This window comes from Vipera ursinii (assembly GCF_947247035.1).
Source record: "Vipera ursinii genome assembly, chromosome: Z".
NCBI classification, from domain to species: Eukaryota; Metazoa; Chordata; class Lepidosauria; order Squamata; family Viperidae; genus Vipera; species Vipera ursinii.
Genome location: NC_139517.1, coordinates 49,574,995 through 49,588,848, shown reverse-complemented (window position 1 = coordinate 49,588,848; position 13,854 = coordinate 49,574,995). Strand labels below are relative to the sequence as shown.

The 13,854-nt window shown below is 39.1% G+C and overlaps 1 protein-coding gene across 15 annotated transcripts in view; it reads right to left on the bottom strand.

Annotated features, from left to right (window-relative positions):
• Window positions 1-10,385, bottom strand: part of SLC20A2 (solute carrier family 20 member 2) — a 100,496-nt gene extending 90,111 nt beyond the window's left edge. For 14 of the 15 annotated variants that reach the window (XR_014494181.1, XR_014494182.1, XR_014494183.1 and 11 more), the window contains exons 1-2: window positions 9,747-9,790; window positions 7,898-8,031 (exon numbers count right to left, since the gene is read on the bottom strand). The gene's annotated coding sequence lies outside the window, so the exon portion shown is untranslated. Of the gene's footprint in view, window positions 1-7,897; window positions 8,032-9,746; window positions 9,791-10,227 lie in introns of those variants that run through there. The other variant, XM_083377096.1, reaches the window with a different exon arrangement.
• Window positions 10,386-13,854: the final 3,469 nt, after the last annotated feature.

The following is a 13,854-nucleotide window of genomic DNA, read 5'->3' as shown; positions in this document are numbered from 1 at the left end:
TCTTTCACACTCTCATTCACTCACTCTTTGCTCAAAAATGCTACTCTCTCGCTTTCATTCACTCACCAACTCAAAAGGCTAGCTGCGGCGCCTCCATGGCAATGGAGGGGCCGATTAAAACCGCTCCCCCTAGTGCTGCTACTGCTAACTTTTTCACTTGCTGCTTGGTTCCGATGAAACTGGAGAATCCCCAGATGCCACTGCTGGGGGTGGAGGAGGCTGCTCAGGTTCGGCCGTAGCGGAAGCCAACAACAGTAGTGGTAGAGGTGGCGGCAAGAGATGCTGGAGGTTTGCCGCATCTCCGTCAGCCTCCACCTCCCCTGCAGAAACAAATCCCTGTGCCGGCCCCCATGGCAGCAGCGATCCCCAATTGCTCCGCTGATGGCGGCTGCTGTTGGGGCGGCCTAGTGCACTCACTGAGATGCTGGAGCGTCCTTAGCGGCTATGGTGGCAGGAGTAGCAATGCCTGCCTGCCGGGCGGAAGAAACAGGAAGGTTGGCGGCGGCAGCTGCTGTTGAGGCAGCTTAGTGCTGTTGCTGAGATACTGGAGGTGCTCTGCGGCTTTGGTGGTAGGAGCAGCTGTGTGTCCAGGCAGCACTGCTTGGTACTTGGAAGGGCAGGAGCTGCAGGTGCATCGCCCATGCCTGCTTGCTGAGTACTGCCTGCCAGGCGCCCCGCCGCCTTCCTGTTTCTTCTGCCCGGCAGGCAGGCGTTGCTACTCCTGCTGCCAAAGCCACGGAGCACAGGCCTGGAGCACCTCCAGTATCTCGGCAAGGGCACTAAGCTGCCTCAACAGCAGCAGCCGCTGCCGCCACCACCTTCCTTTTTCTTCCGCCAAAGCTGCCAAAGCCACGGAGTGCGGGCCTGGATCATCTCCAGTATCTCGGCAAGGGCACTAGGCTGCCCCAACAGCAGCCACCACTGGCAGAGCGATTGCCCAGTCCTTGGGGCTCGCTGCTGCCATGGGTACCGGCACGGGGATTTGTTTCTGCAGGTGAGGTGGTGGCTGACGGAGATGCGGCAGACCTCCAGCGTCTCTCTCGCCGCCGCCTCCACCGCTACCGTTGTTGGCTTACGCTACGCCTGAACCCAAGCAGCCTCCTCTACCCCCAGCAGTGGCATCCGGGGATTCTCCGGTTTCATTGGAACCAAGCAGCAAGTGAAAAAGTTAGCAGTAGCAGCACTAGCGGGAGCGGTTTTAATTAGACCATTCATTGCCAAGCATCCCCATGGAAGTCAATGGAGGTGCCGCGGCTGGCCTTTCGAGTTGGTGAGTGAATGAGAGCGAGAGAGAAGCATTTTTGAACAAGTGTGAGTGAATGAGAGTGTGAAAGAGGCTTTTTAGAGCAAAATGTGAGTGAATGAGAGAGCGAGAGAGAAGCTTTTGCAAACAAAACGTGAGTGAATGAGAGTGAGAGAGAAGCTTTTCCAAGCAAAGGCGAGTGAATGAGAGTGGAGGGGGGCAGGGGGGCTGCATGTCTCACCTTACGCTCCACTCTTCTGTCAAGCCTCTTGTTCTGCGCATGCGCGTGCATGCACACCCATTTTTTCCGGCTCCCAGTTTTTTCTTTTGTGAGGGAACCGTTTCCAAGTGGCTCTTTCACTGTTTCAGGTTGCCGACCCCTGGCCTAGAAGAAAGGCCTTTGCTGCTATAAATGGAGACCCAGAGAGATGCACATGTCCCACCCAGCCCCATTCTTGGCAGCAAAGGCTTTTTGCAAAGATGACAAAAGGTTTTAAAAATGGAAGGAAAGCTTCGATGTTTCAGGCCTTCCCTCCATTTGCAAAGCCTTTTGCAGCAGATCTCATCCAGGCCTCTGTTTGCAGAGAATACAAGCCTAGTGTGATATCTCACACTACTGATCTCACATGATCTTCTGGTACTTTAGGCCTCCATTCTTTGTGAATGTACCAAAGGCCTGAAGCAGTGAAACAGACCAAGGCCTGAAGCAGTGAAACAGACCAAGAAGGCCTGAAGCAGTGAAACAGACCAAGAAAACCACAGGCTCTCTAGATCTTTGCAAGGTGAATATCTACAGGCCTAGTGCCTATGGAGACCTGGAATGGGGAGGGGGGGTAATAGGCAGGGTCAGGGGTGTCAAACTCAATTTCATTCAGGGCCGCATCAGCATTGCGGTTACCCTCAGGGAGCCGGGTGGGTATGGCCAGGGTGGGCATGGCTAGAGTGTGTATGGCCTACGCATCAAGGGTGCCTATGGGGGCCTGGGCAGGAGTGGGACAGATCTGAAGGTCTCTGGCAGGAGGGTCTCTGGGCCAGGGCCAAGGCAGTGGGGGCCATTCCCTCACTGTTTCCAGGATGGCTTCGCGGGCCACATGAAACCACTTCGCGGGCCAGATCCGGCCCCTGGGCCTTTTGTTTGACATGTCTGGGCAGGGTGAATGTTGCAGTGCCTCTGTAATCGTTCATAAGGGTGAATGACTCATATAATGCTGCAACATTTGTAATTTTGAGACTTATTTGTAAACACTACATGGTGCTTATGGTGTAACTTCAAATGTTTGCTAAGTGAACCTTCATAACTTCTACCTGTAGCAGAAACCAGATGGCATCCAGCCAGCAATAGTTCTAAAAACGTAAAATGTAAAATTATCTTTCAAGCAAAATATTCTTACAAAACATTCTCCATATTGAAACACTGCAAAGAGATCAGAACTACATGTTTATAAAAATTTTGGATTCAAAAAAAATCTTAAATAGTATGGGCGACACCTTGTGGCTATACCTGGTGTTACAACTTGTTATTGTCTAAGAGAGACTTGGCTTGAAGCACAGACTATAGATAAGACTTTTGCAACATTGACAGATATCACCTGTGAGAAGCCCACCTGTGTTCTATACTCAATGACAAAATTAATTTCATTCTCTGCTTGTAAAGCTTTTAACACATTAATAAGAAAACATGGATGAAGATCAGGAACAGATTCTCTTTATGTTGAAAGCAATTTATGAAACTATTCTTACAGTTTCTGATGAAATAAGAAGCTACAAAAAGGAACAAGATGTCAGCCTAGATATACGAACCCAAACTTTGATAATAACTAAAGAATCAACTACACAGAATATAATAGAAGTGGAACAATCAAATACTATGATAGAAGATTCAACTGATCAACAAACACTGTTAATGGAAAACCCAGAAAAGGGACTGACAACACTGAAAATGGAAAAGACTTTCTATATAAACCAGAAGAAACCTGAGGATCAAGAACAGACTGAAGGGAAGCTAAGCATTTCAGGACAACTACATTAAGATGGAAAAATAGAGACAATTGGTTAGCTCTTCCAAAAAAATGGCAACTGTGTAGCCTCTTTTATCTCAAACAATATATATATAATAACAGAGGGAGATCTATTTGATGACTTAAAAGCACGGATATGGAAGGCGAGTTGGCAAAGAAAGCAAGCTAAAATAAGGCTGAAGAAAACTGTGGTTTTGACTTATTAGTGAGGATTAAAATAGAATATACTCAAATAGACAAGAAGTGTACTTTGAATACTAGATTTTGTTATGAACTGAGGCAAAGAAAACTGGTTATTTAAAACGTGGAAGTATAAATGTTAACAGTTAAATTTGAATATTGATTTGTTTATAAAGGTTGAATGTAAAAGTAATTAAGATACAATGGGACACAAAAGTATTTAGTCAGCCACCAATTGTGCAAGTTCTCCCATTTAAAAAGATGAGAGAGGCCTGTAATCATAGGTATAGCTCAACTATGAGAGACAAAATGGGGGAAAGAATCCAGAAAATCACATTGTAGGATTTCTAACGAATTTATTTGCAAATTATGGTGGAAAATAAATATTTGGTCAATAACAAAAGTTCATCTCAATACTTTGTTATATACCCTTTGTTGGCAATGACAGAAGTCAAACGTTTTCTGTAAGTCTTCACAAGGTTTGCACACACTGTTGCTGGTATTTTGGCCCATTACTCCATGCAGATTTCCTCTACAGCAGTGCTGTTTTGGGGCTGTTGCTGGGCAACATGGACTTTCAACTCCCTCCAAAGGTTTTCTATGGGGTTGAGATCTGGAGACTGGCTAGGCCACTCCAGGACCTTGAAATGCTTCTTACGAAGCCACTCCTTCGTTGTCCGGGCGGTGTGTTTAGGATCATTGTCATGCTGAAAGACCCAGCCACATTTCATCTTCAATGCCCTTGCTGATGGGTTTTCACTCAAAATCTCACGATACATGGCCCCATTCATTCTTTCCTTTACATGGATCAATCATGCTGGTCCCTTGGCAGAAAAACAGCCCCAAAGCATGATGTTTCCACCCCCATGCTTCACAGTAGGTATGGTGTTCTTTGGATGCAACTCAGCATTCGTTCTCCTCCAAACACGAGGAGTTGAGTTTTTACCAAAAAGTTCTACTTTGGTTTCATCTGACCATATGACATTCTCCCAACCCTGTTCTGGATCATCCAAATGCTCTCTAACAAACTTCAGATGGGCCCGGACATGTACTGGCTTAAGCAGGGGGACACATCTGGTATTGCAGGATTTGAGTCCCTGGCGGCATAGTGTGTTACTGATGGTAGCCTTTGTTACTTTGGTCCCAGCTCTCTGCAGGTCATTCACTAGGTCCCCCCGTGTGGTTCTGGGATTTTTGCTCACTGTTCTTGTGATCATTTTGACCCTACGGGGTGAGATCTTGCGTGGAGCCCCAGAACGAGGGAGATTATCAGTGGTCTTGTATGTCTTCCATTTTCTAATAATTGCTCCCACAGTTGATTTCTTCACACCAAGCTGCTTGCCTATTGCACATTCAGTCTTCCCAGCACGGTGCAGGTCTACAATTTTGTTTCTGGTGTCCTTCGACAGCTCTTTGGTCTTGGCCATAGTGGAGTTTGGAGTGTGACTGTTTGAGGTTGTGGACTGGTGTCTTTTATACTGATAACAAGTTCAACCAGGTGCCATTCATACAGGTAATGAGAGGAGGACAGAGGAGCCTCTTAAAGAAAAAGTTACAGGTCTGTGAGAGCCAGAAATCTTGCTTGTTTGTACGTGACCAAATACTTATTTTACCGAGGAATGTACAAATTAATTCATTAGAAATCCTACAATGTGATTTCCTGGATTCTTTCCCCCCATTTTGTCTCTCATAGTTGAGGTATACCTATGATGAAAATTACAGGCCTCTCTCATCTTTTTAAGTGGGAGAACTTGCACAATTGGTGGCTGACTAAATACTTTTTTGTCCCACTGTATATATGTGTGTGTGTGTGTGTTAAAAATCTATTGATAAATGTAATAAACATGTTTTTACTTAACTGATATAATAAGAACTGTACTAGCTTAAATATGAGATAGTAGACATTAAGAGAAAAAAGAGGAAGTATGATGTTAAAATGAGAAATTTTGGTTACTAAATTTAAGATATTTGGAAATTAATAGAAAATAAGAATGTTATACTGTATTATTAATTAGATGATGTAAGATGGTGAGAAATAAAATATATTCAAATAGATAAGATGTGTATCCTGAATATTAGACTTTGTGATGAATTGTGATAAAGGGAACCTGGATTACTTAAAACTTGGAAATTATAAATATTAAATGTTAAATCTAAATATTAATGGGAAACTAAAAATTGGGAAAAACTAGTTAGGACATTGTCTATGAAGACTGAACGTTAAAATAACCAGGATATGTATAAACTAAAAATTATTGATAAATGTAAGAAAATTATTTTTATTTAATTGATATAATAAGAATTGTATTAGTTTAAACACGAGACAGCAAATACTAAGGGGAAAAGAGAAAATATTTAATGTGGTAGTTTGAGACTTGTACTAAAGATACTTGTATGTCATTGAATTATCGATTAACTCAGCTGCCATGTTGCTTTTTAAATAAATATAATTAGAAAATCAATAAAACATTATAAAAAAAGAAATACAACTAGAAAACCTGATTTAAATTTTTTAAAATTATTTTGCTTTGTCCAATAAAAATCTTATCCATCAAAAATGAAAATCGTCTGAAGATTAGAAATTAATTTATTTTTCACTACTGCATAGAAATAAAGAATGATATGCAAACAAAAATGAAAATATGTAAAAGATATTTCCTTAAATACTAGCAGCTAATCATTTGGCTGCATCCAAGAAGAGTGTCTTTTCTGGGGGTCATTCTTTGGAACATAGTCTTCCAGAGAACAGACTTGCCTCAACCCTACTAACTCTCCTAAGGCCTTGAATACCTAGTTTGGTTACCTTAGGATCTATGTGTGTGGTTAAGTTTATATTGTGCTTGTGTTTATTGGGTTGTTTTTATCTTAGCTACTGCATAGGTTACTTATTATTTAGTTTTAAAGATTTTATCTTGTTTTTCTTCACTGTTAGTAGCCCAGAGTTATATTTGAGAAGGATGGCCATATAACTATAGACTTTTTCAACACAGATTAGTTGCATTAATACTAATGATCATTACATTAATAACTTTTATACTTCTATTCCCTTTTAAATAATCAAGAATAAGTCCTTTTGCAAAATTAAAAATTCTAATATCTCTCTTGTCTTGATGTTCCCCCATGTCTACTAAACTTTAAACTCCATCATCGATGCCAATAGAAAACTGTAGAAAGCTTATTTTAAACAAAGAAGAAATTTCCAAAACTGTAAGTTCTAAACTAGTAAGTCAAGCATAAACAAAGCCAGCACAGAATAACAAGTTTCAGAAATATGCCAATAGAATGGAAATCCATTTTGGCATCAAGATTCTGGTTTCTATTAAATGAAGAATGCCTTAGAGTACACCTCAAAATAGACATAAATATATCCAGACACACTCTAAAATTTCTATTTAGTACTATAGACAATTGATACAGAACAATTCATTCATTCACAAATATATTCAAAGGAAAATGCATCTTTCTATACAATTGGATGAAAAGCAAACAGAATGACAGGCATTACTATTAGAAAGCAGAGAATATGATTAAATGGACAGTGTTCACAATATAAAACAATAATGGTCAAAAATTTATGTTCTGATCAATAATTGTCCTTTAGTTCATAGTCTAAAATCAGAGGTAAGCGAGATGACGGACAAAAATCAAATTATTCCAGATGATTAATGCTAGAATATTGCAAGAGTTCCAAACAGCAATTCCAAACTATAAGGACAGACAGTAAAGTGGCAGATATTAATTAATTTATTATTTGTGACCTATTCTTCCATGGGGCTATACTAGGCAGCCATACTGTAATAAAACAGAGAAATGAAAAGAAGTGTGAAATCAAATTTGGGTCGATCACCAGGACCAGAGAATTACTCTTCCAAGCATTCAGACTCATGCTGGAGCCCATCTTCAGGGTATTTCCCAACGGGCCTCTTGTCAGTTAACAGGAGTGCTGAATTACTACCTGCCTATCAAATACTTAGGAGTCGGGGCTTGGCAGCCCAAGGAAATGATAGCCAATCGCCACCTATCAACACACCAATCAACCAATAGGAAGGCAACACATACACACAACTCACAGAATAGCCTAAAGCACATATTCCAGTAGAGAAATTCCCTGAAGATGGGCTCCAGCATGGGTCCGAAAGGTCAGTAGAATAAATCTCTGGTCCTGGTGACTGACCCAAATTCTATTTTGTATCATTATTCTAGGATACGTATATTTGCCTTCATTCGTGAAGTGTAAAGATAACAGTACCAAAGTAATGGAATAATAAACAATGAAAATGAAAACAATGTGAATATAGTGATACAAGAATAAAAGATGACCACGTAGAGAAGCAAGGAATGAGGGAGGAGGTCGTGTCTGCTATCAAATTTAGTGTAGTATCCCCCCACTGGGTCCCAGTCTAACCAGCAGAACCAGGTCTTCAGGCTCTATATAGGAGGGTGGAGAAGATCTCACCTTGGAGAGAAGAATGTTCCATAGGGCAGGCACTACAGCAAGGAAGGCTCTTCTGGATCCCAGTAGTCGAAATTCTTTGACCAACAGGATCCAAAGTAGGTCGTCTCTGCTGGCACAAATGGGGCGGGCTTGTGCTAATGGGACACGATGATTTATCAGGTAGTTTGGATCTATGCTAATAAGAGCTTTAAAGGTCATAGCCAACACTTCGAACTGTACCCAATACAGTTATCTTTCTCTCACCTCTAGAGAATGGGGAATATGCAATCTTGAGTCTTATTCTATTGCTCATATTTAACTGGCATGATTTTCAAATACATCACACTAAGCGCTAGCATCATTCCCAACAAAGAGGCCCAAAGTAGCTAAGAAGTAAAAAAGTTCTTCAAAACTGAATATAGGTAAGATATTGATAACAAAACTACCTTCAAAACTATCCCTGGCGATATGAAGTTATTTTAGGAAAGGCAATTCCTAAAATTCTGTAAAAGCTATGATTCTCTGTATGGTTATTTTCATGCTTCAGTTATGCATTCAGTTGTTATAATTTAATGACTGAAAACAGATGTAGATGCCTCTGTTACTTGCATTAACATTGTGTAAAACATTTGAAAGAGGTGCTGGGAAATGTTTAAATGTAAGAACAAAGCACTTCTTTTTGAAGTTACCACTAAAGACCTATTCCTTTAGTAAGCTTTCTGTATCTGCTTTGAAACTTTGTTCCCAATTATCTCCTAATGCATAAAAAACAAACCATGGGAGATAGCCAGAAGTTTTGAAAAAGCATGTTGAAAAAAATATTGCAAAAGATGTATACGGTCTAACAATTTGAAGAGAAGTTATTTGTTCATGCTCCTGAATAGTGCATAGTCCTTTCAAGCCTATTTTTCTTATGTTATAAAATTTATGTTAAATAACTTTTTGGTAATATATTTGCACAACTATTAACCTCAACTATTTTACTTTAGATGAATTTAATTTTCCTTTATGTTTGATTTAAAGTATCATCAGATTTCAAACAATTGGCATTAACATTTCTGAACAGACTATAACAAAACAAAACCTACCTCACCTCATACAAAAGTCTCAATTTGATTGCCCCCAATTCTATTTTGCTTTGTTAGTCATGTGGTAAAACCCTTGTGCATGAGATTAACATGCCCGTGTACAACCAATAGAAGTAGCATTCTGTGACTAGAAGGTCTGTAATATAAAATTTCTCCTTTGATAATAGTTGGTGGTTTTTTTCATTGTGTAAAATTGAATAATTAGATGTCCATTTATAACACTTTCATTTTCAAGAAATGAAAAATAAACAGTTCTGCTCACAGTCAGAAATTTAAATCCGTGTAAAATCATTTAAAGTGTGCTTATTCCAAAGAAAGTATAATTTAAAAATAAAAGTGTCATTCTTGGAGAGGGAACATCTTATTAGAAATGTCGGTCTGGATCCCCAATTTACATCCACCTCACAACAGTCATTTTAATTTTCGGCTATAAGCATTCGTCTCTTAACAAATGCTTTTTTTCTTCTCTGCGATTCACTTAAAGTAGGAGTACAGTACAGGCTGATCATGTGATTCCTCAACATCAGATCCTGCGGACTAATTGCTTAAGGCCCGGATTACACTAAAACCGTAAGATTGGGAGATCTATAAACTGTGCATAAAGTGAACCAAGACGATAACAAAAGCACTAGGTATGCATGTTTAATAGCAAACCAAACAAAAGAGCAGTATAACAGAAAGGTCCGATCCCCCCCTTTCCCCGGAAAGGACAAGAACTGCATGGAAAATGCATTTGCTTCAACACAAGAATGCTACTTCCCCATTTTTTATTTTGTTATCACCTGGGTGAGAGAAGCCAAATGGCAACGTCGATTCAGCACCCGCTTTTCACAGCACTTTTCTATTGGCACAATCCTTACTATACCCAACAATTATCCAGTAAAACTGGCTACTGTCTGACACTCTAAATACGCTTCATGAATATCAAACGCTTGTCAGGGTTTGGAAATGCAACAAGCAAGCCACCTTCCCTCTAGAGAAAGCTGGGCTTGTTTTCATCTTTCTACGCACAAGAAGCCGAATCAGGCAGGCGGACAGAAGAAAGCGTGGCCTGTAAAGAAAAAAAGAAATGTGGGCAATGCCTGTAGACAACAGACCAGTCAGTATCCGCGGGACTTCAGGTCATCGCAAATAGGACGGAGACATGCTGATTTCCAGCGCAAACCCTTCGCCACCTCCTACGGACGGCTCGGAGAAGACGCAAATGCAAAAGCCGTTTGTTCGGGCGTGCGCGCGCCTGGCCGGTCAGTTCTATTTACTCACCCTCCAGCCACGCGCTCGCTGAACCCGGCGTCTCGTCTACTCGCTCTCCGCTAAGTACAGCCGCTAAGCACGCCGGCAGGACCCGGATACACATCAAACGAAAAAATAAATAAATAAAATGCCCAACGGAAGTGAAGGAAGGAGAAGATCGAGAAGGCCCACAGTTCATACTTCCGCTTTTGGCTCTTTCTACCGCAAAGCGGAAGAAAACCTGACCCCAGAAATTGTTTTAAGAAATCGAGGATTTTATGTCCGCATCAGCACCTGGCCAGGAAACAGTCTTAGGATACTATTCTCAGACATCCTAGTTTTTCCCCCCGTCGTATAAAATGCGACTTCGATACCTGCAAGGCTGCAGTTGAATGACGAGTTAAAGGAGCCATTGGAGGGATTGAGACTTCCTATAACTTTTAACTTGTTTTAAATAAGAGATTGGGGAAACAAAAGTGAGAGGGAGAGGAAAAACTAAGTCCCCTTTAGCATAACTTTTTGCTGACCGTAATGCAGTATTGCAAGGACTTGCCATAAGCGCATTTCTCTACGTTCCGACAAGAGAAAGAGCGCCTAAAGAAAGAGCCTGGACACCAGTGCCCTCTATCTTCTACCTGGAGAAGCGGGACTATCTCACTCTGGACGCTTGGTGCAAAGGGTCAGGAAATGCAACCGAGAAGTTGAACTGACGGTTTTTTTCTTTTAACCCAGTACCTGAGTCCCTTTTCAAAACGCTGCGGATCTGAAGAAATAGCCGTTTATTAACACACACACACACACACACACACACACAAACACACACACACACACCCTCTTAAAGAATCTGGGAGAATGCCAACAGGTGTCTTCAATGCACCTGCTAGAAGAAGCTGTTTTCAGCACAGATAATACAGTTTTCTTTCCCATTTAGCAGATAGATAATTTGTGAAGGAAAAAAAACCCATTTTAAGATTCCTACTTCTACCTGAAAAAAATTGTTATCTTTCTAGATTACTCCATTTTGCTCCCAAAGTAATCAGTCCAACCTACCCCAGCTCACTATGAGAGTGAATAACAAGGACCTGAAAGAAAAGCTTACAGTTGATTCCCAAGTATGCCAATCTTTTCAGTTAATTACCATTTAATTAATCATGAATCTGCTGGCAAAGCCCCAGACTGCTAAGATTACACAACACTGAATAATAAACTTAAGCTTACATGCTTCAGTGACTGGCTTCACATATCATGCTGTCAAAACCAAATCAAGAATTTAGCCATTACTCATTTCGCCCCAATTCTAATGCTCCTATAGAAATGCTTCAAAACTCTACTCATTGAGGTCCTGTGATATAAAAACCACATATGTGAAAATTAAAGAAAATGAAACTCAGATTTTTTTATGTTACCAGAATGATTAAATCTAAAAATTAAAATCATTTGGAATGTGTGATATCCATTATATTGTCAACATTTTACTTCTTGCCTATCTGTATCCAGTGAAATCCAAATATTCTAATTATGGTTTTGATTCACCATTTTTCCTATGTATCTTTAAGTAATTCCCATCGCATACACCTTTTAGTCAATAAAATTTTTCCCAGATGTTATTACTAAATTTTAATTCACATTTTCAATACAATGTTTTAATGAGATCACCAAATACTATTCTTCTCTTGCTTTTTAATAGGAGGTGATATGCTTTAAAACAGGCAAGTGGTGAAAGCAGGTACACAACCTTTTTTGTTTTAAAAACATGAGACAAAATCTTAAGATAGACTATACTTTTTTTAATCTGCAAGATAAAACCAGAAATTGCCAAAAGAAAACAGCAAAATCCAGATCTCAAGAACATTCCTTCCATATCCACAAAGGAGATGAAACTTGCAATAATCCCAATTTAAGTGTTGTTTTTAAGCATTTTAAATATTTCAGATAAAAACCAGTAGTATAAAAGTAGTTTTATCCACTAGTATAAAAGTAGTTAAATTATTATTGTGGAATGTGTTGAACTACTATCTGCTACTTCCTTTTGTTTCTGATATATTGCTAACATAGAAAAAATGGACAAGTACACCTAATAAACCAACTGATATATAATTTGTAATTTAAAACAAAAGTAATAATGAGAAATAGATATGTAACACAAGTTAGGTACCTTAAATTGCACTTACCCACAAGTGATTTGTGAGGCAACTATCGTAGTAACACAAGTTTCCTGTGCTATTGCAAATAGACAACTTTTGGTCTGTTAGGAGATAAGAAAATCAGACTCCCTGCCTGGAAAATACATTTAAAAAGATGTAATCAACATTTTTATAAAATGGACCGTATAAATTCACCATCTCAACCACACCAATCCCACAAATGGTTCATTCAAAAATATCTTCTGATATCCTTTGTCTCCTCCATTTTTTATTTTTATTTTTTTATATTTAATACATTTTATTGAATTATAGAGTAAAATACAAAATACAAAGCAAATAGGATACAATGTGGAGGAAAAAAGGGAAAGGAAAGTGAGGGAGAGGGGGGGAGACATTGATTTCCGACTTGCAGTAGAATAAAACATTAACATCAAACAACTATCAAACTCATAATTTTTTATCTAGTTTAAAATTCATATGTAAACCAATGACAGGCATAACCCTCTGTTTCTAACTCTTCTCTCGATTTAAGAGTAGGGTCATCTGAATTGAAGAGTATTATTTTACCATAAGCCCACCAGTCCAGTTTCGCCACCATTTCTTTTCTTAAAAAAAAGATATCCTTTGTCATTAGCACTGTGGAAATGGCACTGAGTTGAATAAACAAAAGCTCTATAATAATTCAGCAAGGTGATTTGGGAAAGACAAAGCTGTTGCCTTAATAGCGAAACCTGCATGCAAATTGTTGGAAAATTGTTATGTTAATTTGTTACTAATCCCAGCTATATTGTTGGATTTTTCTTTTGATATTTTTAAAACCTAACATTGTAACAAATCCTAGAGAAAAATAATGGATTTAAGTTTCTACTCCCCAGTTCTGTTCCATTAAGTTTAACAATGTTTTCTGGAATTGGTAAAAAATAGTTTTTACCTAAAGACTAAAAAGAGAAAATGTTTTTGCTATTTGGCATGCCAAAAGCTATTGTCATTCATTTCATAGGAATGCAGCCTGCTTTAACTTTAAAAAGACAGTACTCTTTTTATTAAGGTGTCAGCATCACTTCCTTCAATAATCTAGATGTTTCTCCTCTTACTCTTTATATAAATTTATTTCCTGAAAGAATGGTGCAACTGTTCCTACTGGAGGAAATGAACAACTGTCTCCTGATACTTTTCCAATTTGTTATATGAGAAGGCATATAATACAATTGTTATGTAAGTCTTGAATTTTTCAAATGTACAGAGTATATACTAACTAAAGACTTGTGAAAGTCCAGTAAAGGAAAAACGTGTGTATTTAACAGTTGCAAAGATTTCGCTAAATGCGGTGTCTGGCTAATAATTATTAATATATCAACAGAAAATTGTAATGAAATAAAATTATGCATAGCAATTCCCATAATATCTGTACTGAAAAATACATTTCACACGTATCACATTTTAAATATTTTTATTTTTTGTAAAAAATATTTTATACACAGGGGCCATGAAGACTTTCACAAGAACACACAGC